A 26,285-nucleotide genomic window follows, 5' to 3' on the forward strand; every position below is an offset into this window, starting at 1 on the left:
ATTTTTGGTCTTATTTACAAATGCTTAAACACAGCATGTCAGAATTGAAGACCTAATGTTCCAAACATAAAATATTGCATAAGGCATCTAGTCCTGCAACAACAGCAGCAAAAAGTATTGAAAAATCTCTATATAAAATAGTGAGTGAGAGAGTGAATATGAGAGAATATGTGGAGCAAAAAAAAGAGGGAAAAAAGGGAAAAAAAGAGGTAGGGGAGAGGAGTGAGAGTGTGTGTTGTATTGTGTGTTATTTTTTAATGTTTTTTGCTTTTACACATGTGGAACATATAAAACCATATTCTGCCACTGAATATAAAGGGTAAAAAGGTAATTGTGGTTCTAATTTAATTTTTGCATTGGGAACCTAATTTTTCTTGCCAAGAATGAACACATTCAACACTGTAAAATGGGTTTTAGTTGAAGATAAACTGAAGGCTAAAGTTTTTTTTTTATATTGTCTATAATATGCAGATAGAACGTCTCGGTTACACATGTAACCCTCGTTCATCAAAGGAGGGAATGGAGACGTCTGAGATCCCTATCAAAGTGCCACGTAAGCTGCCCCCTTCCAGTACCTGTGCAGGTTTCCTGGTCCTTCCTATAAAAAGGCAGACAACAGGACAGGGCTTAGAAGGTCAACTACTGCTGTTCCTCGAGCAACCCAAACAGTAGGACTGGATAACACTGGGAAGCGTGCTCTTCCACCCAAAGAAGAAAGGGGTTAAGCAACAATTACTCATGTGAAGTAGCCCTTTATGAGCCCATGCACATGAAAGTCTTTGAGATGGCAGAAAATGGTCTGCCAGGGAAAACATGGCCCTAGTAAGTGTTCCATGGAATACACAGATGGGATCCCAATAGGGCCAATCATATGGGCTAGCCTGACACCAAATTAAAAAAAAAATCATTAGCTGAAAGGCCTGGTGCCAAATGCTCCGCCACATCTAGCCATCATAGTGTTGAAGGACTCAACAGGGTTTGCCAAGACAGGGAACTCTCTGGAGAATTGCCATAAGGATGCCACAAGGGCCTCTCGGTGCCACTACCAAGCTTTGTCTGCTCTCTCTACTATACAGTAGGCCATCCTCTGCTTGAAGACAGTATTCCCCATTCTCCTATCCACTGTAAAAGACAAAGACCTGTTCTGAGGTCCTGAAGCTCTGTTTTCTATATTGTTGCAGTGCACATCCGAGACAGAGCAAAGCTAGGGCTGGGTCGGCCTCCTCCAGGGACAGCGCTTGCAGATTCACCACCTGGTCCCTAAAGAGAGTGGTAGGAACCTTGGGCACATAGCCAGGCCATGGTTGCACTGAACCAGCTGGACCAAACTCAAGGCATGATTCGACAGCCGAAAAAGGCTGCAGGCCTCCCACCCTCTTGATCAAGGACAACGCAGTTCTCCATCCCTATGGAAGTGCTGCTCGGAACAGCTAGTTGGCTGCCAGATTGAACATTTACAGGTTGTGGATAGCTTGAAGGGACCTCAGATGCTTTTCACTCCAGAGGAGGAGTTGCAACATGCGATGGAAGTGTAAACCACCTTGCCAGTGAAAATACACAACAGTTGCAGTATTGTCCCACTGAGGTGGTTCATGGCTAGGGATCTGACCACAAGCTGAAGGTTCAGTGGTAGGCCGGTGTAATCTGAACCTGGTGAGTCCCGCGTCACCACAAATACCTTGGGACTTGGCCATGGAGCCGTGTCATATGTAGCAGAGCGAGCAGGACTACTGCCGCAGCTGCTGCCATATGCCCCAGGAGACAGAAAGGGGCAGGGTCTAGGTGTGTAGTGGAACAGGCATGTAATGCTCTAAAGCGAGGACTTGCATGTTACAACCTTTACCTGGTTCCACAAATGGACAGAAGAGGTGATTTTGGGCAACTCATTGCTGTCTGTTGGCAAGAGAGGAAGAGGGGATCAATCTCTTTATGTACAGATCACAACCCTCTTCCTCTTGAGACCAAGAGACTGAGGAAACTGCTCTTTTCTTGAGGTTTTGGGTACCACTGACTGCTGGGCCATTGGACATGCATGGCCATGGACCATTCCACAGATGTAAAGAATCCATGGGTGAAAAGACATCTTTTAAAAAGACGCAAACACACATGTTGCTCTTTTAGAAGTGCTGTTTTAGTGCTAAAGCAAGCAGGCTAGTTGGCCACTGCACACTCCTGGTGTGGCTGTCTGCACAAACTCTTTTGAGATAGGCTTGAGGACGTGACCACCGATGCTGTTCCTGTGATGCCCACACTCGCTTGTTCAACAAAATAGAGAGCAGTAGTGCTTCACCACCACTCGGCTCTGAAGCAAAAGAATAAACCATGTGTTCATCAGCTGCTCACTTATACTCACACTGTGATCAGTTGCAGCTGGATGTAATCAGCGCATGCCAATGTCAATTGGCTTATTTTGTTACACTCGAAGTAGATTGGTCCCTCAAGCAAGATCCAAGTTCATCGTTTACCATTGTGACTTGTAGTGATCAACGGAAAGGGAACTGAAACATGAAAAGTAATGTGATTTTGTGAAGTCATCATTTCATCAGTCCGTGCACTACGACTGACTATATGTTCCTGTTGGACAGAAAACTAGAGTTAATGTTTTGAAAAAAGTTAGTATATGTAAAAAAAGGTATTCAGCATTTTGAAATTTAGAGTTTGTATTTATTTAACAAAATGTGGTTTTGGCCAAAAAATTTGCTGTTTTTCTTAACTTTGCTGTGTTTCTGTGTTAAGAGTTTAGAAAAAGTACTTTAAACCTTAAACTTTGTTAGCAGTTGTAAAAAACTATAAGTTGAAACATTTACATTGATTCTTGCATTATTTGTATCCTTTATTTAACTGAAGACTGCCATTACAGTCCTTCTGCATGAAGATTCTACAAAACTACAGTATATTAAATTTAATTACATAAAAATTAGGACAGAGTGTTATTCATCATTTGTTTCTTGATTTTCATTGTAATTTCTTATTGATGCAGAAGCATCAGTAACATGATGAAAATGAATTATCACCTGTTACCAAGAGCCATTACCATTTTAAGTACCATTATACAGTAGCTACTTTTTTTGATGATCTCTTTTAAAAAAACGCAGGGATTTAAGCTTCCTTCTGCCATCCTTCTAGTCTGTCAGATTAGATGCCTGGCCCCTTAAGATATAGACAAGTTTTTTGGATGGTGAGATCTCCATCAAACCAAAAAAAGTTTGGAAATGATGAAGAGGGTTATCTGTCTTAGCCAACCTCTGACATTTCTTATTTTTTACTTCCCGTAACCAAATTTCTTTCAGCAATTTGGCTTCTATAAATTTTGCTGTGAAATTCATCAAATTCATCAAAAAATGCGTTAATGTTAATGCATTAATAAATTAATGGAAGGCTTAAAAATGTGTTAATAAGTCAAATCATTATGCACAACATTTGTTTTCACAGCAGGTTTTCTAAATAAATGTTTTGCACCAAAAAATTATTTGTTGGTTCTGATACATTTGTATCAATGAAATTCCTCACCAGATGGTTTCAAAAAGGCATGCATCTTCCTCAAATCTATAACCGCAAAAAAAATTTTTTTAACTTTTTTTCAGCTGAGCTGCACACTGCACTACCACATCTTAACATAATACATATTGTATTTAAAAGTGAAGTGAAAATATAAGCCTCAAAAATACAGTTATTTATAAATGTCACTATGTATGCAGAACTGTCCTGTATACCATTTTATCTAGTTCCAAAGTGGAAGCACAATAACACATCCTATTGAAGCCAATGATTCACAAATTACATTCTCACACTGGGAACAGTAGGGGGTATTATAATAATAATAATAAATATAAACAACTAATATAAATGATACTAATTAGAAAGAGGTCACAAAACAAAATATGATTGCATTGCAATATTCCAAATCAATTCCAAACTCAATGGGGGCCAGTTCTCCTCTAACCGGACGCCCAGCACTTAACTTCAAATGCAGCTGTGTCAGATAATGTAAATGACTTAGTGTGTGTGCATCAGGATCTGGTGATCGGTCCACAGTGCGCATCTAGGTGTTCTGGTCTCTGATGAACATAATCTCTGGGTGCCGATCCACCATCTAAATATATAAAGATATTGATCATCTACGGGACAATGACTGTCCATCATTAAATTTTTACATGTATGTAGCCTACACAATATTATTATTTTACACTTTAATCTTTTAGTTTTTAATATTTGGCATGTGTGCTACTGTCCATCCCTGTGTGTAATAAGCAGAGTCAAAGTGCCTGTGGACCCACCCAGAGGCTCATTTTCTACTAACACACTTTTTAAATGACAAAAAAATACTGCGTCATCGACTTTACTTTAGACCAGGTTTGAGTTGGTCTATGGCACAGTCTATTTTAGGTTCCACCTATGTGCCTGAACAACCTCTTTTAGACCAGCATGCCATGGGCACAACAATGGACACAAATGCATTTGATAGTTTGATGACATCAACAAAAAAATGAGACCTGGGTCAAACTGAAACTAGCCAACTCAATTGCGTTGTGACTTGCGCCAAATTGCGCCAGGTGTATAATAGGGCCCCAAGTCTTTAGAGGGTCAAATAAAGATAAAAGAGATACATTTTTAAAACAGACTGAGTTAGGTCATTCCACCAAGAGGGAACTGTTATTGTAAAAGTCCTTGATTTTATGGGGATAGCACAATAATGTACTCTTCAATTGCAGAGCACAAGTTTCTAGAGGGCACATAAAATATCATTAAAAATAATAATACAATATAGTATAATATAATAGTATATCAGTACACTAGTATTTTTATACGTATATAAATTAATCAAAGGTCAAATAGGTCATAGGTCAAAGAGGAATAAGAAAGCTTATCGTCTACCAATCAATGTTTAAATGACAAGACTGGAGAGTACAATACATATTCATAATGATTAATAGTTTCAAACAGCCAAGGCAATGATTGACAGGTGATATGTATGGAAGGTGTTTCTGAGCCATTGTTTCATAATATCTACCAACTTCCATTCAGACAACACAATATTCCTTCAGTTAATTGCTTGTCAGGAAAACACACAGGTCTGAGACAGTGATATAATGCCTTTGCTTTGTTGACTGGCAACAAGATCTGTCTAAGAACCAGCTAATGAAATAGATGCAGGAAATTTCCAATTCAACAAAGACTTACTTTTTCTTTCTTTCTTTCTTTCTTTCTTTCTTTCTTTCTTTCTTTCTTTCTTTCTTTCTTTCTTTCTCTGTAATTAATTACTTATATGCACAAATGCAGATGCACTGGTATATTAACATGTATCTGTTTTAAGCCAAATTTAGCTGGAACTGTAAAGAATAACACCTGTGGAATACTGCAGATGGTGCTAATGAATCAATATTGAATTACAATATTGTTTAAGTTGTATTTATGTTTAGAAGTCAGAAAGAGAGCTGTCAAGAAAACTCTTAACTGTTAGTGAATGTATTAGATTTGCTTTAACATCTCTTGTGTGATCTGTAATTATTATAGAATTTGCCTCACAATGTACCATATAATTCACAGCTTGCAATTAGATTGTTGTACAAATTGACATTAACAGCTGCTAGCTATTTCATAACAAACATATGGTCACCCAAATGATTAAGGGGGGAAAAAGAGCTAAAAAGTCAGATGTATAAAATAGTGAATCATCTGAACAAATGTTAGGTGAAAACTTCAGTTAAAAAAATTAATAAATAAAAATAAATACATACATAATATAAATGTAAATAGCAATTAGTACATATTTAAGAACAAACCAAAATATTTTAGAAGATTTTTTTTGTTTCCTTCTGTATATAAAAATAAATACTCAGAGATAGATGAACATGTTTGTGATAATAAACTATAAAAACAATACACAGCACACATTGTACATTGAAACACTGTCATGCATACCTTCTGTACAGTAGCTTCTTTACTGTAACTCAGGAGTTTAAGAGTTACCTTCTTTTAGCCTCAAAGTGCTTATGCATTGCTGAAGACATTAATCCTTCCTTGCCTTAGAGAACCATATATGTCATTTATTAAAACCTGCTGAATAAAAGTGATAAATATGTCCAGTTGAACTGTTAAACACTTAGCATCTCTTTTTGCACATTCCAAGCAGAGAAGACGACAGCTTACTAATGCAAAGACCATGTTTTTCCTTTAGAATACACAAGGGAAACTTAACCTTCTCAGATGGATCTTGTTAGGTCATTTGTTGATGTAACTGTTTCTATGCACTTCAAAGGCACCCTTGATATCTGCAATTACTGCCGACCTGTTTTTAACCACTGAGCATGCTGGGATATAATAATCTATCCTTGCACCCAATGTTCATTCATTTCAGTCACATTCACGTATAAGCCCAAAATATCTTGATAATAATCTGAAAACTAATTGCAGGCTTCAGCAAACTATGTTGCAGTAATCAATTCCTTTCAGTTTTATTAAGCCCTCTATTCTTATAAAATATACACATTTAAAAAAAGTCATCATCTTTTCTAACTGATAAATGCTTTAAAACATAGAATGTAATATAATAAAAGTTAATAGTATGGTTGCTGAGAGAGCTCAACGCACTACAAGTGGAAATACACATGCAAAAAAAGAAATTAAAAAAGCAACACCTGCAATTTACAGGGGGTTTTTTTTATTGTTAACAAGCATTGTTCAATACTGAAGCCACATTATCAAAACTGTTCACACACTGATACAGAAAGGAAGTGATACAGAGGTCTATGAAATTGTGAATCATTTCTCATTGTTTTCAGACAAAATGCATACAATAACCACATTTTTTTAAAATTCACAAACACTTTTGTCATACTTCGCTTAATTTTAAAGATAAAAGTTCATAGTTTTCTGAATGAGAATTTTTCACAGTGTTATGATGAAATAAGCTAATTGTAAAGGAAAGACCCATATGAAGTTTTTTGTTTGTCTGAAGGATGAATAATTTGGTCAAGATTTATGTTGGTAGTACAGACTGTATGAACAGTTTTGAAAATGTTGTTTCAGTATTGAACAATGATTGTTAGCGAATGTAATATTATGTCAATGTAACAACATCCTTATGTCGTGGCCTCAAGATGCTATGATGAGGGAACAACATCCCTTTCTTTTATAAACAAACCCACGTGACCATAGCAACCCTGGATTATCAAAGATGGATAAAAAATGTTTATTAACATTAAACATTTTATTTACTATGTCTATATTATTATTATTATTATTATTATTATTATTATTATATAAACTAGTTATGGTTATATTTTTATATTTATTTAATATATATTATTTATTTTCCCTCTCAATTCAGCTATCCCTTTCCCTATGCTAATATTTGCTAAATAGGCTAGTGTAAACACCTGACAATTATGCAAATACTTTATGATTGTAGCCTATTTATGTCTGTGCATGAAGATAAATGAGCGTATAGTGTTTTCATTTACAAAGGAAAATAGTGAATAATTCATTCCTCAACGAAACACTAGCATTCAACTATTTTTCATAATTATTAATTCACAGAAATAAAATAAAATATGAAAAATTCTAAACTCCAGTCAGCATAATCAAAGCTTTATTGGCATTTAAAAAATTATGTGAAGAAATTGAAATTAATTAAAGTAGCAAAAAACTAATATAAAATATATGGATATAATAATTTATATAATAATTTATTGCTATGATCACAGGTTTGTTTACCTGTGCAATAAACGCAATAAATGGATGTTGTTCCTTTAACATAGTATCTCGAGACATGTTACCTTAACAAAAATATCTCATGGCCATGACAAAAGTTATATGACAGTCCCACAAATTAATATCTTGTGGCCACATCATAATTTTCCATGAATTAATATGTCGTGCTCACAAAAAAACTTAGTGAACCGAACCCAGCACCTCGTGGACACCATAATTATCATTATTATTGCTTACATTTTTTTACAATTACATTTTGTAAATGTTGATGGGATTTAGGGGTTTTTTTGTATATAAAAATATGATGTAAATGTTGCTTTTCTTATTCATGCTTTTCTAATTCATTCTCTGTTATGAGTAGGTAAAATTAAAATATGTTATTCTTATTCAATAATTAAACAAATGAGTGAGCATTTGTAGTATGTTTTTGTATTTGGTTATGTTGCAAGTATTTGCAGTATGTTCTGTAAACTGATAAAGAAGTTTTCTTAATTTGCATGGTGTTTTTTGTGTTTGCATGTGTTTTCATAGTTGCAGCACATTGAGCTCTCTCGACCACCATAAAGCAGGATTGAAAAGAAACATCATCGTTCAGATACAGGATTGAAAACTGGATCCAAATTACTTTCACTGGACAATATAAACAAACATTTCTCAAAACATAAATGGATGGAGAGGCATGAGTCAATCCCACATCAGGAAGATGCTCACTACAGCAGTTTATCATGCTCTGCCAAACAGCATATGAGTGAACATAAGTGACGTTAGCAGTATCACCACAGGAGTCCAACATTATTCACAAGAAATAAAAAATGCAGAACTTGTTTCTGTATAATCATATTCACTCCCCTATAACCCTGACCCAAAAAACTTACAGGGAGCTGACTAAATGATTGCAGTAAGTTATGCAGAAAATTATGTATAGGAACTTTTTAAAAAAAATTAAAATGTAGGTATAGGCACTGGTTTCCAATGAGCCTATGTTGCAGCATTAGGTTTATAAATACAATACAAAATATGAAATAATCAAAGTGTTTTTTTTCACAACATTGTAAACTCAATATCAGAGTGGCTAAAATGAAAGGGATGTTGTTCCAGGAGTATGTCCTACTTGGGCAAATCACATTAAGCCCAGTGCACAGCCGGAACACCTCTGCACATTAGCTGCTAAACACTGTGCTGTAGCAAAGAAACACTAACATATGTAAAGACCAGATAAATCCCTAATTTAAATCCAAAATTAAATGCAAACATAAATGTAAAAAATAGCATTGTGGAAAGAAAACTAGAAAAATTCTACTGTCTCCTTGACAGCATTTGTTCTTCTCCCACATTGTCAGTTCTGTCAGGCTTTGCCAAAATATGTTTACTTTCTTCATCTGGTCCATGAGCACACAAGTAAACTTCAAATTAAGAACAGAAAGGAAAAAGAACACCATCAATAAGTCTTAAGACAGCTGACGCAAAAATGTTTCAAAGATGACCCCCTCCCCCTCACACATACACCTTTTTCCCTCAATTGCTAGGTCTCATCATTTTCACCATCCTCACTTATCTTCCTCATATTTTTTTTTTCCATTCATACACTTTCATTTTATTTCTTTATTCTTTTCTTTTGCCCCTCTCTCTCCTGACAGGGGAAAGATGTAATTCTGGGTTGAAAAAAAAGTGGTTGACAGTGCAGAAGAGAGAGACTCTGACAGCTGGGCATAATGGGTCTACATTTAGCACGTTTGTGTAAACCAGGTGATCGTTTTTGATTTTCATCTGCCTTGACCACCAACGTTCAGTCATTAACACACTACATTCTGGAATATGGGAGAGTCAATCAAGTGTCTTGATGAGAAAACGGACCTGATCGTTTTAATGATGACACAATGCCCTTTCTATTAATTCAAGTTTAATAAATCACTCCATTCGGTTCAATCTTAAATGGAGTGTTCAATCTTATACCGTTTGATTGTTTTTTCATTATTTATTAAATAAATAATAAACTACATTAGACAGTAAACAGAGGGTATTCTTCACAAAGGCAAACCTTTAGGACAGAGACAAAAACAGAGAGAAGAAGAAAGCAAAGACAGAGCTTCACCAAACGAGAGGGAGAGAGATGAGAAGAAATCAAAAGGCTTAGGACAAGAGCCAGAAAAACAGAGACAGAGGCTGTGAAAGCGCATCAGGGATAAAAGAGAAACATCATTTTCCAAACGTGACAACATAATTCAGAAAGGAAGGTTTCTCACACCCTCTAGGGCTCCTCAACATGTGAAACCTGCAGAAAATGTGAAATACTAGGCTTTTTATCAGTATCTCAGGGTTTTGACTTGTCTCAAAGTAAAAATATCAAAATATATTTTCGAAAAAAAAATCTGAGAACCTAAATACCTGAGAAGCAAATTGCATACGAAATCAGCTTTTGTTTTCCAAGAATATATTTTGAATAAAGTTTATTTCTTACTCCATTAGCATTTTATTATTATTTTAAAATACTTTATTTTTATGTTTTATTTTATAAACTCTCTGATTGTGTCAGATTGTATACATAAAATCTAAAATTTTAATGGCAACACAGTAAGATATATAGGGTGTTTATTCAGCAGTTTTCATACAAATGTTGATAACAAATAAATTAATGACTGCATAATACAATATAATGCAGAATCACAATTATGTGTGCATTTAAAATATGATCTTGACCACATAATTACATTAACTTCATGCTATGAAATGTTCAAGCATCTCTATCCATGGCAGACAGCTGAGGAAAAAACAAAAACAATAAAAGCAAAAAAATAGCTATACACTTAAGATACACGAATAGCCAGTCTGTCATCTCAGAGTAATAAAAACCTCTGCTTCTTCTGTGCCTATATATTTTATGATATTTCAGCTACTCTCAAAGCTACTGTGTGATTATTATGCAGCCACTCGATCTTACACCCAGGACAGCATTTATGGGTTTCTTTTCCTGCTAACATTATCCTCCAGAGGTGATCTGACTGCTATACACAGAGCCCATGAAAATGCTCTTATTTGCCATAATCATTTCTCCTAGGACCATGCCAGGCTTGTTTAATTGGACTCAAAAGGCACCCTTTCCTTAATTTCGTAGTCATGAATATGAAATCAATAAGCAATGAAAAGGAAAGGAAACATCAGGCTAAATTAGTAATCCTTAGACATGGTGCTAACAAGAGGAATTCATAAGTCTAGGCTACCCAGGGTAATTACAAATATGCTCAGACCTATTCATTGCCTTGTTATGTAATTAGCAAGATGAGGAAAGTCTAATACAATGTAGGTGTCATGCCACCATGGCATATGGGCCTCTACACAATATTAAATTACACTCTCACACGAGATATTGAATGTGCTGTAAGTGATTTTATCTGCAATACCAAATATAAACTGTCCCTGCATGAGAGATACCACTGAAATAGGTGACTGGAAATCATATTTGCCTAGGCACTTGGTTCTGTGAAAAATTTGAAAACAAAAAAAGGTAACAAATTATTTTAGGTTTCCTTGTTACATATGTTAACTGTAATTGTTATTATGATAACAGTTAATGATACATAATTATATGCCAGTAACCCTAAGCCAAACCGTAATCCTAACCAGTATGTACTTAAATGTATAATTATATTTTTTTTAACAGGGACACCTTAAAAAGGTATAACCAAAATGAAATACTTGAAAATAAATAAATATAAACACGCTCATTTTTTGTTTGCTAACATTTTTCCTTGCTAACATTTGGTTTGCTATAACATCAGGTATACTGACATACCTTTGGAGGGAGAGTTTTAAGGAAAGTAAATGAGCAAATTCAAATTTAGTGGCTAAAGGCTAGTTCACAAAAAGGAATATAAATATAATTATAAAGGACCAGATATGCAATATATTCAGCTGCAAAAATAACTGTCCATAATTTTGTCTCTAGATTTTTAATGTGTGGCTTTGGTGAATACTCTTTTTAACACCACACCACAAGTCCACACCTCAAGTCCAATGACTGCTTAGAATAAACTGAACTTTATCGTCCAATGGTGTATACTACAATATAGTCATCATTAAAATTATCTTATCTTTGTGAACAGATGGGCTAAATGGGCAAATTTCATTTAATATTAGGGTTGGTAAACAAAAACTTTGTTTAGTTCCCACAATGTGTTCTAATGAATCAGTTTTAATTTACTGAATCAAAAACATACTGCAATATGAATGTATCCAGACTACCAACAAATGATTCAAATGAACTAGTTTTTCATACAGTCAATCCACCCAGTTCTTTTTTTAAATGCCCAAAATTAATACACGCTTTCTCAAATCAAGCTACTTTCATATTCTGGCTTCATGTGTATCACACACACAGACCAAGGCCCCGTTCCACAACTATTTACAAACACTGCCGTTTTAGCACAGACACACCTTGAGATCAACAGTCAAGAGTCCGCCATTGTTTCTACCCCGGAGCAGGTGTAAGCAAGAATGCCTCATAAGCGACTGAGGTGTTTTGCTGTTGGATGTAATAATGAACATAACAGTTGTCATTTACAACAGACATCTGAACCGCTGAAGACACTATGGATTATGTTTGTTAGTGCCTTAGTATACCTAAATGCCTAAATACCTAAACCTATTTTTGCACAAATAATTTGTGATCCATTCATTATTTTTTCATGAATCACTGCAAATTGCCTTTCCTAATAATGTGCTAGCAAGTTTCACAATGAATGCAACTGAAGTTTAGTCTGTTTGTTACCCCACAGAAGAGAGCAGCAGGGTAAGTATTTGCCTTTAAAGGAACATGCACCCAAATGGCTCTTTATGTACAGAGCTATTTTTGACAAGGTAAAAAGAGTGTTGTTTTACACTATTGAGTAATTTTAACCAAAGTATGTTATAGACTTTTCATGAAGATGTTAAGAATCATATCAATTTGTGGAAAATGGCATCTAATGTCCCCTTTTAAAATACATGATTGAAATTCATTTGTTTCCGAAAAAACAAGATCCATTCTTTCCAAATATTCTCACACATTTTTCTTACTGAAGATGAGAAACAAAACAGTTTTTTTTTTTCACAAAAGAGAACCACGGCTAGATATTTCCTAATAGGGCACACAAATAGTTATAACCCATTCAACTTGACTGTCTGACTGTCTCTTTTAAGGTACTCAAGATTGGTTTTAAACCTGAATTCTCCATCTTTTCCACCTTTGTATTGTGTCATTATGGAGATGCAGAGTGCTGTGGGCCCAAGGGATCTGTTTGTTCAGAATCTGTGGCACGACAAAAAAGAACCAGCAAGACAAACGACAGAGCTACTGAAAGCTCGGCACTCAACCTGCCAGCTGGCTCCAAACAGCCTCAAATTGGCTAAAAAGAGCCCTGCGTTAGTTGCCAAACATATTTCTTCAGCCGAGGACAACACAATGACGTCCATCCAGCATCTGATACAGTTCTTATTGTTCTTTCTGACTGAAATCATCATTTCCTGTGGGGGATATTGTACAGTGAGAAAGCCAGCAAGGCAGATGAAGGGTGAATGGGCTGTCTGTTCACTGTCAGAACGCGCCTCACGTCCACTGCCAGAGCTTGCGGCTGGCCTTAAATGAATCTGTCGGCGTAATTGCTCTGTGAGTGTGCCGCTGTGTGAGAAGACTACATTCCATTAGGCTGAGAAGACCCTGGGGGAGATGGCGGAATCTTGGCTAGATGTGTTTGTGTGATAGGGCAGGACATTGTAAAGTGAGTGTTGTAATGTCTAGGGACTAGAACACATAGGACCACATGTCTGCTAGTTGACAGAAAGCAGGCAGTCCAGTTTGTGTAGAAATGTCATTCATAAAATTAAAGCATTCCCAATGATACAGTCTGCTTTTTAATGGGATTTGTCCAGTTGGGTGGGGGACCACATTTCATGTTTTCTTTCAACATTAGCAATATCTGGTTACATCAACAACCTTAAAGCTACATCGACTTGAGGTAGACATCAGATTGAGTCCCACAGTAGTATAGAAACATTTTCAGCTTCTGAGTCAGCACAGCTGCAAAAAGGAAGGACATTAGCAATCAATTTTGCTACCATTGTGTATTTCAGGTATGTTATTTATAGTTTTGGCAAGCACACATTTTCAGTGCTTCAAAAAAAAAAAAAAAGCTTCTCAGCAACAAATCTGACAGGTTTCAGCAGTTAGACAGGACACCTGAGGCTGAAGGTGCTGGTGAACCATGATATGAGTCTATGTACGTGCACAAGACAGCAGTTCCTCCAATATATTTCAGACATTCCCAAATTATATAGATAAACTGTGCAGAGATCAAAGTCATATATAGAGGCATTGGTATTTGACAGCCCAGACTATTGATTCTGAAGCTTGTCAGTCCAGTCATTTTTAATTAAATCAGGTTTTTGTATCAGCTGCACTCTCAAAAATATAGTAATTTCCAACTTTTGAATGGTAGTGCAGTGTTTCTATATATGTAATTTGAATCATATTAGATTTTCTACAGTGCTGATATTAAAATTATGTTCACATGAACAAAAATAGCTGCAGTTTGCAACTGTAGCCCATTTAGATGTTAAATATTTTCAACCATCAAACACTAAAGAATAAAGGGTTAAAAAAAATCTAATTCCAGAAACTCATTAGTCAATGCAACCAACCGTACAGCAGGTAAATATGACCATCACTCACATAGACAATATTATCCATAATCCATTTGCTTACATTAACATACTTGAAAATATGCATAAAACCCTGATTACTTTTGTATTTACAAAGGGCTCCAATTGGCTTATTATAAAGAAGTGCTTTGTGTGCACGCAAATGAAACACATTACATTAACAACAACATTATTTATTATATATATGGGCTGTTGACGTATCAGTGTGTCCTTTGGTGTGACAAAAAAAATCCTCTAACATTGAAGATAAACCTATCTCATGCTACTTGTAACTATAAGAATGAAGATACATTTTTCTCATGTAATTTTTTTGTTGTGTTTTGTTTTGCTGTTATACAATTTTTATTTGTCAACTACCCATATATAGATTGTATATATAGTATATATATATAAACTTTTGATATCTTCTAAAATTACTAAGCATATATATACTTTTGACATCTGCTAAAATGACTAAATATATATGTGTATATATACTTTTAGCAGATTTTAAAAGTGACTTACAAGGACAATGGAAGCAATAAAAACCAACAATGGAGCAATTATGCAAGTGCTATTATATATATTTTATTAAATAAATAGATAAAAAGAACACAAAATAAAAGCAAAGAATAGAGCAAGCTATAGAGTTACAGGTTTGTTTGTTTTTGGCTTTTTGTTAATTGTTAATTGTTTATTTAATAATAAATAAAAATAAATATAAAATAAAAAGCATAGAGAAGCTAGTGTTAATCAGTTTGTTTTATTATTATTATTATTATTATTATTATTAATCATTATTATTATTGTTTATTTAAAGGTTTCTTTTATGCTTTCTTTTCTTTCAAAATTGTCTCATGCAAACCATATTGCATTTTAGCTCTAGTTTTTTTTTTTTTTTTTAGATATACCTATTTTATAGGTTTAAGGCACTTTAAGATTATCTAGGCTTTTGTTTTGACTTCCTTTGGGGTGGTTCAAACCCTAATTGAGGTGGTGAGACCCTTGCAAACTCCCCTGTATAATTTGCACCCTTTTTTACTGCAAATCATGAGTTGGAGTATAGCAGATGTCGGTAATATAATAAGGTGACCCTCATTCTACATTATGTGTCAGTCACGGAGGATCACCCTTAAGCTGAGCCCCAGAGCTCAGTTGCGTAGCTGTGCTGGTCTGCATCAAAATGATACGCAGAGTTATTGTGTACTTAATGCCATGCCGGAGGCCCACATGCCACATTTATTATGACCAAGAATTCAGCAGACGTAACACATAAGATGGCAATCAAATAATGAAAGCTTCTGCACACACATAGTGGCCGCTTTTCGATAGGACCAGACGTGTCTACGTGGGAGTCGATTCTTCATGTGGCTCCTTCCAAAAGGTACAAGAATCTCTGTGACACACACAGGGAGGTTGACAGAGGTTTCATTCTCCTTCGTAGAACAGCTGGACAGCTTTGTGCAAGATAACAGATTTAAATAACCAAACAGAGAACAGGATGACTTCTTTTCACAGGAAGTAGAGGTGTTTTAATAGACAAATGTGACAGTTTTGGCAGTCAAAATGGATTCACATGCTAACCGCTATGGGGGACAAAAAATATGTCAAATGTTGTTCTCCTGAATAAATCCTCAAAGGCAAACATAAGACTTCATAGGAAGAGTAACATATCAATTTAAGTTTTGGTTGAGAAAGGATTTAAAGAATAGTACAACAACTGGCCTTTTAGTGTTCATGAAATTTGACAGCTAATAAGTGAATGCAATTTTTTACTGTTGGGTTTTAGTAGCCAGAAATCTGAATTGAATTAGCTAATCTTATTTTTTTTTTATATTTCAAAACCGATACAATCTGCAAATGTTATTTTACTGTCAACGTTTGTTTCACTTGTATAGGTTTACCACAGTTTTTTTTTTTCTTTTACCAGAGTTTACCACCATTTTATTTTCTTTTTTATATAAATAAGAAACAGCAGCTGATAAATATTTGAAAATAAGTTTTTGTAGTGCATCTGCTCTAGACTGCTTGAATACCCGTCCAAATGCATCAGCATGACACAACATACAGTAAGAAAGACAGCCTGTGCTTGTGTGCGAAAAAAATCTAAACAATCTCACACATAGACGTATCTATGTAAATGTGTGCACCCATATGCGCATTCAGCTGAATTGAAACGTAAATCACAGCAACCAAATTGGGTGTACATTTCTGAGCATTTTCTTAAGAGTCAAAAGTGTCTCATTTTTAATGCATCATAGTCCTGTAGGCTCAGATTACATATTTATTCAAACAGATCTGTGTGCACAGACCCAGCTCCTACTGGATTCACATCCTGCCTCATCTTTTCCTGCACCACTTCAAAAGAATGTTGACGGATTGTTTCGTTTTTTACATATTCATTTTGTTTCACCCTTCTTTTAGCCTTTTTTACTTCTCAACACATCAAATGCAAACTAGGGCCACCAATTAAGTTGGAGCTTGTAGTAGACTAATTAGAGTGCAAAAATAATCCTCCCGTTTCCTGTCTCTGTGGAGTCTGCTGTTGATATACATGCCTCCCACCCAAACAGAATTAATAATCACTATAGAAGCCCTTTTGCTGATGTGCTGTGTAGCACAGAGCTCTTATGCTAATAAAAGGGATTTTAACAGGAACTCATTTCACACAAGTTAAAGAAAGCAGCAGGGACAGAAATGTACAGCTGAGCCTTAGGGAACAACAGGGATAATTGTAACATTTAATAAATGTAACAGAAGATATTAAGAAAAATGTCTGTCCTTTTTTTTGTTTTGTTATTTTGTTGTTGTTGTTTTTTTTCAAAAATTTTGAGAGTAATATTGCAATTTTCCTTTCAGCATCAATGTGTCAGCTGCCTCTAGGCTGTTGGAATGCACATGGAGAATGGTCAGAGGGCATCCCAGAATGTATTTGCCATAACTTTTAATATTAAAGGCAGGATGAATGTGTATATTTTTTTTAACTCAATAATTTTTACTCTAAGGCTTAACTATGCATATGGCATATATTTTTATATTTCCATGTCATTATTTTTTGTCTAGCTTGCTATGTTTCCATTTATTCTGATTATTATATTATATTATATTATATTATATTATATTATATTATATTATATTATATTATATTATATTATACTATTAAAGTCTGTCCTTCAAAATCTTAAAATATTTTTGCCATTTAAGATGTTATTTAATTATTCAAATCTTAGAACTTTATATAATTTAGATTCATCAAACTTCTAAACTGTTTGAGACTAGTCAAGTTAAGGCGACCCAGGGTAAAAGGTGCTTTAAGATTTATTAAAGTAAATGTCATATAACATTAAATAACAGATGGCTGGCTTCTCCATTTGTTGACATGACATGGTTAGATTCAGATGGTAAATGTCATATATTAAGTTAGGTGTCTATATTACTCTTTTTTTCTTTATTTATTTTTTAAATCTTACATTTTAGCCAAAGTAAAAGTGTTCTTTAGTCCTGCATTCAGTTGACTCAAGACAGCTCTTGCATTTCAGGATAACAATATTTGTATAATATTGAAAACAATAAAGTTAAGGAACTTATTTTTATTTTATTTATTTTTTCCTCAAAATATACATTCTATAAATGTTGCAAAAATGATTATAAAAACTACCCCATTTTTAACTATCATACTTGTCACAAGCATGAAAGCAAAGCCAGACAGTATGCCAACCTGCCCTGTACTAATTAGATATTTAACACAAATGATTCCTTGTACTGTACATCTTTTTAGTCTGTCTTTGCTTATAAACTAATCATTGCCACACGTGGCCCTGTAAGTACACATCTAAGATGCCTGCACACTTCCAGAATTACCTTTTAGCATCAAGAAGTGCCTTCTTAAGTGGGAGAAAAGGGGAATATAGCACTTCAAGAGACATGTGGGTAAGAGAGTGAATATAAGCTGAATGGCACTAAACAAGAAATCTTGGACACCAATGTGACAAAAAGTGCCTTCTGGCTACATCAGATCTTTAAGATGTAGCGACAACTCTCTGAACACAAAGAATCTGCCATACAACAGTTTTACAGAAACCAGATAAACATTCTGCCATAGAGTATAGGAAATACACCACGTTGTGTTTCGAATTTGTGAGTGTGACAGAGAGGTTTTGGCAGAGCAACAAAACTGGTTTCAGCCGATGTGTAGCCTCAGTCTCTTGGCTCAAAGTAATGAGCTACCTCAGCAGGCTCACACATCACCTGCGTCCACAATATTGCAAGAAGTCACCATGTGGGTCTGCTTAGCAAGTATAAAGCAACACATATAGCTGAAAGGAGGGTTCCTGGATGTATTTAAGTCTCTTCTAACTCAACAAAGCCTTTTTTGGCATTGATGACACTAGTTGGGGTTCTTCCTATATTTTACAACAGCTATGGGATAATGCAAAGTGAATGGTATCAAAACAGATAGTACTACAACTTTTAATCTTTTCATTTTAAGTTTAATGCATTGAAAATGTTCCAAAATACCACACTGCAGATCCATCATGTGCAACAAAAGTACAAAAAGTGCAGTCAAAAGCATAGAAAACACTCAATTGTGGAGAATCAAATTAAATATGTTTTGAAGTCCTACCTCTTTATCAGATGCCAAAAATCACAGCCTCGATAAAGTCAGAAAACCATGGAGCTGATCAGCTGCCAGTGTTTCTAATCTATTTGCCTCTTTGTCTATTGCCAAGCACAAATGTGAAGTGGACCATCTAGCACAGGTATGGACTCCATGAGCGTCTCTGGCTGGCTAAATCAGTGGAATTCTGGCAGATAGGTAGAAACAGTGAGAAAAGTCCAGTAGTCCTCGCTTTTGGTACGGAATAAGCACCGTCAGAACAGAGCATCCTTCAGTGGGCAAGAAATCCAGAGGGAATGTGTCGGTAATCCCCAGACTGGAAGCATGCGCTGAAAATAAACAGGGGATAGTTGCCTCAACATTGTTCTTTTTCCAAAGGCAGCAACATCTTTCTTCTCCCACATCCTTCTGACGCTATTTATTTATGTGGGACCGGAGTGTAGAGAGCTTGAGAGAGCGAGAGAGAGCAAGAGAGAGAGAGAGAGAGAGAGAGCAAGAGAGCGAGAGAGCGAGAGAGAGAGAGCGAGAGAGAGAGAGAGCACGCAGGAGAGAGCTTGCAATGTCAGTGACTACATTAGCAGCTCTGAGTAGGTGGAGTTTTCTTTGCAGCAGAGGGGATCATGATTCGAAATCCAAAGGAGGGAGAGAGAAAAAGACAGACAGAGAGAACACAGCATGAACAGCATAAGAAGAAGAGAAAGGTGGCACTGAGGCTAAAGAGAGACTAAAAAAAGGAAGAAGAGAAATACATCATGGGCTCACAAAACTGTCGACCAGTCAGTTAGTTCTGACACCAGTGAACATGTCAAGAAGGTTTACAGTTTTTTTTTTCTTTTTTTGCAGAATTTGTTGCTCTCATAAAATATATTTTGCTTAGTCAATCGAAATAGGGTGTTGTTACAGTATTCAGAAGCATGGTTTGTGTTGACTTGTCATATCATATGGCTTTATGTGCACTTGCAGATTGTCTCAGTATCCACACAATACAGGGTCTTTGAGACGTTATCAAAAACAAAACAAAAAATGAAAGTCTGGCAGAAAAAAGCTAATTTGAGAACCAGCCATATTTTACTCTTATTAAAAGTAAATTGTCACTGCAGACAACTGAGTCTGAATTCATTTAGAGTAGATACAAGACAGAATTCTACTGCAATAAAATGTCAAGTGTCACAGAACTGATCAAAATTCATCAGCACATGAAGTTTGTTGACCATTTCATGCATTGTATGCAGCTCAAATCTGGCAAAGGAGATAAGCACACTTCCATTTCTTAACTGCAGCATCTCAGCTGCATGTACATTCACTTCTATTAACTCCTCATCAACACAGCTAGGAAACAGCTAAGATGCAGCTAAAGCTCAATAGAAGATCAGACAAGACCAATCAATTATTTCATTATTTTTCAGAAAGACTGGTCAAAGGGTAAATTATTTAAGCATTCAAAATCTGTGAGTTCACAATATGTGTCTAATAGTATGCAAATTATCATCTGTAATGTTTACATGAAAGCTTTGTAAGTTTCATATGACTTTACAATTCTACAAACATCTCTCATCTAAGAAAAATGTGCATACTTTATATAAGTAACATAATTCTGAATAACTAAATACAAATGATTAAAATTGTATTAAAAAAAAAAGTTCCATATGCAAAATTATGATTTTATTCAACATGACTTACAAGGCACATTTATAGAAGCAGCACCCCTAAAACAACTTCATGTTAAAGGGGTCATATGGTGACATTTAAAATTGTCCTTTATCTTTGGGGTATTACAAGCTGTTAGTTTTGCAAAGACTAAAGTGTCAAACTTTAGATATTCTTTATAAAAGTTACTCATTCACACACCCCTAAAATGGCTAGTTTAAACATGCTCCCACTTCTATATGTCAAGAAGTGGTAATATTTGCCTAATGCAGTCCAAATGGTGAGGCAAAGAAAGAAGGTGTGGGTTCAGTAACCCAGCAGTGTTGATGCAGCCATGTCAGGAGAAGCTGTGTGTTTCTGAGCCAGAGCAAAAACCCCGAAAGTAGAGTTTTATAGTTGCATTGTGCAAGCGATTGAAATGAACGTGTTTCATAGTGAAGCACGTTTGTCACATAACTCTGTTCCCTTTTTGGGCTTGAGCTGATGATAAAACTACTAAGGACAATAATAACTGTCTTTGCATTTATTTTGAAAGATGAACTTGCTGTATTGTAGGAGACAATAATAAGTTGGAAATTGGAAGGTTCCATTTTAAGATACTGGCCAAAAATGTGGAAAAACTATGTATTTTTTTTTCTCTTTTATTAGCTAATTTCAAAGAACAGAAATTCAAACATAATCTCACAAAGTTTTGTAGTCCAGATAATTGAATGAAGGTATTTAAATGTATTAAAGTTGACTTAAGGATATATAAGGATAAGGTCTTTATCCCGGTACTATCCCTGTATTAATTATGAACTATTTCACCCATGTGTTAAACTTTAAGCTGTTTTGTGCAAAATGAGACTAGAAAAGGTAGTATCATCACAACTATATTCTTTCTTAGAGAAAAAATTGTATCTGTGAGGATTTCCAATCAGGATTTAGACCGTACCATAGTACTGAAATTGCTCTCATTAGAGTTACAAATTAACTGCTTCTGTCACCTCGTCGTGGTTGTATCTCCTAATAAGTGATATTAGATCTCTGCACTGCGTTCAACCACAACATTTTCTTGAATAGACTATAAACCAAGTTGGCATTAGTGGAAGTGCCTTAGCATGGTTTAAATCGTATTTATCTGACCGCCATCAATTTGTAGCAGTAAATGAGGAGGAATCACATCATGAAATATGGACTACCTCAGGGCTCAGTACTATGACCATTACTTTTCCCACTTAACATGTTACCTCTGGGAGATATTATCAGGAGACATGTCTTACCTTTCACTGTTGTTACATTTCACTGCTATGCTCATGATACTCAGCTGTATATTTGTTTGTGGCCCGGTGATATAAAAATCTAAGCAGGGACACCCAGACTTCCCTCTCCCCAGACAGTGAGCTTCTCAACAACCTCATTGACCTCAGCCAGGGTGATGGTCGAGTCCCCTCCCGGGTCCCCGGGCTCTGCTCCATCAATGGAAGACGTGTTGGCAGAATTGAGGAGATCCTCAAAGTATTCCTTCCACCACCCGACAATATCCCCAGTCGAGGTTAGCAGGTTCCCACCAGCACTGTATACGGTGTTGACAGGGCACTGCTTCCCTTTCTGAGTTGTTGGACGATTTGCCAGAACCTCTTTGAGGCCGTCCGATAGTCCTTTTCCATGGCCTCCCGAACTCCTCCCAGACCTGAGTTTTTGCCTGCACAACCACCCGGACAGCGGTCCACTTGGCCTACCAGTATCTGTCAGCTGCCACAGAAATCCCACGAGCCAACCAGGCCCAATAGGACTCCTTCTTCAGCTTGACGGCATCCCTTACTTCCGGTGTCCACCACCGGGTTCGGCCACAGGTCTTTACGGCCACAGGTCCGGACGGCCGGGTCGACCAAAGAGGTAGAGAACATAGTCCACTAGGACTCAATGTCTCCAGCCTCCTCGGGTCCGGTCAAATATCTGCCGGAGGCGGAGTTGAAGATCTCCCTAACAGGGTCTCTGCCAAATGTTCCCAGCAGACCCTCACGATACGTTTGGGCCTGCCAAGTCTGTCTGGCCTCCTCCCTGCAAACAGATCCAACTCACCACCAGGTGGTGATCAGTTGACATCTGTTGAGATCAGATGATACAACCACAAAGTAGATCATCGACCTCCGCCCTAGGTGTTCTGGTGCCACATGTACTGGTGGGCACCCTTATGCTTGAACATGGTATTTGTTAGGGACAAACTGTGGCTAGCACAGAATTCCAACAACAGAACACCACTCCGGTTTAGATCGGGTTTAGTTCCTCCCAATCACGCCCCTCCAGGTGTCACTAGCATCACCAACGTGAGCATTGAAGTCCCCAGCAGGACGATAGAGTCCCCAGTTGGAGCACTTTCCAGCACCCTTTCCCAGGACTCCAAGAATGCAGGGTACTCTACACTGCCATTCAGCCCGTAGGCACAAATGACAGTGAGAGTCCTCCCCCAACCTGAAGTTGCAGGGAGGCGACCTTCTCATCCACCAAGCGACCCTCTCGTCCCACCAGGGTAAACTACAACACATGGCGGTTAAGCTGGGGGACAGTGAGAGTCCTCCCCCCAACCTGAAGTTGCAGGGAGGTGACCCTCTCGTCCACCAAGCGACCCTCTCGTCCACCGGGGTAAACTCCAACACCTGGCGGCAACACCAGAGTGGTGAAGAGTCCACCCCCTCGAGAGAGATGGGTTCCGAGCCCAACCTGCGTGTGGAGGTGAGCCCGACTATCTCTAGCCGGTATCTCTCTACCTCCCGCCACCTCTAACTCAGGCCCCTTCCCCAGAGAGGTGACGCCCATGTCCCTAGTTCCTATGTCCAGGGATGGGTTGCTGAGGTCCCTGCTTTCGACTGCCGCCCAAACCACAAGGCACCGGCCCCTTACGGTCCCTTCTGCAGCTAGTGGGCCAACGGGAGGATGGCCCAACGCCGCTGTTTCGGGCTGAGCCCGGCCGGGTCCCATGGGGCAAGACCCGCCACCAGGTGCTCACATGCTGGCCCCAACCCCAGGCCTGGCTCCATGGCGGGGCCCGCGACGCCTCAACTCTATTATTATTGTTATCCATAAGGGTGGGGTGGACCACTTTTTGTCTGGCTTGTCACCTAAGACCTGTTTGCCTTGGGAGACCCTACCAGGAGCATATAGCCCAACAATATAGCGACAACATAGCTCCTAGGTTCATTCAGGCAACAACAGTGCCTGAATTATGATATATTTTAAAATATAATTTATTCCTTTAATGACAAAGGGGAAATTTCAATAGTCATAACCCCAGTCACTGTCATATGATCCGACATTAAACATTATCTTATGATTTTTGTAAATTGTGGCAATGGCAATGTTTTTTTAGTTTAATTGATGCATTTATTGCAGCAGTTTAGAAATAAACTATCCTGTCAGTAGCATTAAATGTTTAAAGCTCTGTTGTGTTTCAAAATAAAAGTACCATCCTAACGCGAGACAAAAGAGCACATTAACTTACTGTGATTCGTGACATGCATCCACACAATTTCTTCCACTTTGTAAATAAAGGTTGCCACAAGCAGACTTGGACAGCACTCTGCTGCATGAGACAATGTGCAGATGTTCTGTTTTAATTGAGCAAGGAAGCAATAAGTTAAGCCCGTAGAGTGAGCTACCTTAACGTCTTATCCAACTCAATTAAATTTCACCGGTAATTCTTGGCTCCAGCCCACCCTCAGGTTTTGTCACTAAAGCACAAAACAATAAATCACCTCAACCTTGTTGCATCCCCTGAAATCTAACTGAGACAAAGAACTTTCATTTATTACATGGTTGGAGTTTGAAGCAGGTGTGGCCACTGCCTCAATTTCCTCACCAAACGTCCAAATCCAAGTGCTGGAGCTTTATTTGTTGATACAAACTATGGAATATAAAGTGATAAAACTCAATGGCAGTTTTTTCAGGCTGCTGAGTACCAGGAAGAAAGTATATCTGATTTGGAATGGATATTGAGAGAGCAGTAGGAGCTAGCTATAAACCGTACTCTTCAAACTAAATAATTCGAAATACTGAACTTATACGCTCCTTTTCGTTCATTTTATCTACCCAGTAGGTTTCTGCTTATTAAAGAATTATGAGGTCAGTTTTCAATGGTTGTGAAATTAGCTGGCTTACAATAGGCTTGATTTGAAGTGTTAGGGATCCGTATGAATGCTTAAACCGTTAAATTACACAATAAATTGACTGTCAAAGACTCTCTGCAGTCATAATGTGCTGCAACACATCTCTCGAGGACTTAAAATGAATTTATAGTGGCATAAAGATGATGCAAGAATGTTCCAATTCTTCATTAAAGAAATAAGACACAAGAGCAGGCAGAGCTTTACAGTGTTTTTTACCATAGGCTATGGAATGTTCTTAGTCATTATAGAGGACCGGAAATGTCACATAGACGTAAAGTAAATAAATTAATAATAAAGAATTTATTATAAATAAATTAAATAAATAAATAAGTTTTTAAATTTGACATATGTTTAAAATAGTTAGAACCTAAATTAACCAGCTTTTCTATGCTCTTTGGCAAAAGTTTGTTTTATTTGTCAGTAAAGTTAAACATTCAAGTGTGTGTTACAGTTCAAGCTAGACAAGGATATGTATATATATATATATATATATATATATATATATATATATATATATATATATATATATATATATATATATATATATATATATATATATATGAAATAAATGTCACCTGTCGGTAGGTGCCTCTTGATGGCATGAACAAAAATATTTTTCCATAAGGGGGTCTGTGGGGATATGTCCTTCTGGACAGAGGAGTAAGCAAACTTTCATTCCTGATAATGCTAAAAGCTAAAGGGTTGGAACACTGAGGTGTACCTACTAGAAAGAGAAACCCTTGCAACTGAAGTGCTTCCAGAGGTGGGATCCTGTAAAAATGCCAGACGAAGGCAGACCTGGAGAGATGAGGGACCACGAGTGTCACAAGTTCGAGTCCCAGCTCGCAGACCTTTCCCCAATCCCGTCCCCTTTTTGTCTCTAGTGCTTAGCTTTCCCGTAAGCTATGAGCTGTCCTTTCAAATTAAATACAAAAAACCACCAAATGCATTAAAACCAGTCAATGAATTATAAAGTTAACATTTTTACATTTTAATATTTGTTCAATTTAACAAATATGAATCTATATTATGTATTGATATATTTAGTTAAATTTTTAAACATTACAAAAAAAACTTACTGGTGATTTATTTTGATTTACAATGTTTTGGTTTTAGTTAATCAGTTACTCAGTCAGAATTAGAATGCACGCTTTATAGCTTTTTGCACAGTACATTTTTGTAAGCAATTATGAGTTGGTATAGCTAAAGAATATTGTAGGTATGTTATAAATATTTATTATATGTAAAGTTATGAACTTTAACAGCTGCACAGTGCAGAGACTTTAATGATTGACAGCAGCAATAATCAGCCCACCTGGAAGTGTTTAAATCATAAAATTAATTCCTTTAACTTTAGTATTCTGAAGATAAAAAGGTGAAAGCAGGAACAAAACAGAAAATAAAAAAATAAATAGATAGATAGATAGATAGATAGATAGATAGATAGATAGATAGATCAGGAGAGATCCTGATCCTGATCATGCATCTGT

General features: G+C 36.6%; 1 protein-coding gene across 2 annotated transcripts in view; it reads right to left on the bottom strand.

The window, feature by feature from the left end:
* Positions 1–26,285, bottom strand: part of sgcd (sarcoglycan, delta (dystrophin-associated glycoprotein)) — a 226,783-nt gene that overhangs the window by 196,002 nt on the left and 4,496 nt on the right. Inside the window, exon 1 of one of the 2 annotated variants that reach the window (XM_043234621.1) lies at positions 19,010–19,435. The exons of the other annotated variant lie outside the window; for it this stretch is intronic. The gene's annotated coding sequence lies outside the window, so the exon portion shown is untranslated. Of the gene's footprint in view, positions 1–19,009; positions 19,436–26,285 lie in introns of those variants that run through there. 2 annotated transcript variants of the gene reach the window in all.

The sequence above is a fragment of the Puntigrus tetrazona genome, unplaced genomic scaffold (assembly GCF_018831695.1).
Source record: "Puntigrus tetrazona isolate hp1 unplaced genomic scaffold, ASM1883169v1 S000001181, whole genome shotgun sequence".
Lineage (NCBI taxonomy): Eukaryota > Metazoa > Chordata > Actinopteri > Cypriniformes > Cyprinidae > Puntigrus > Puntigrus tetrazona.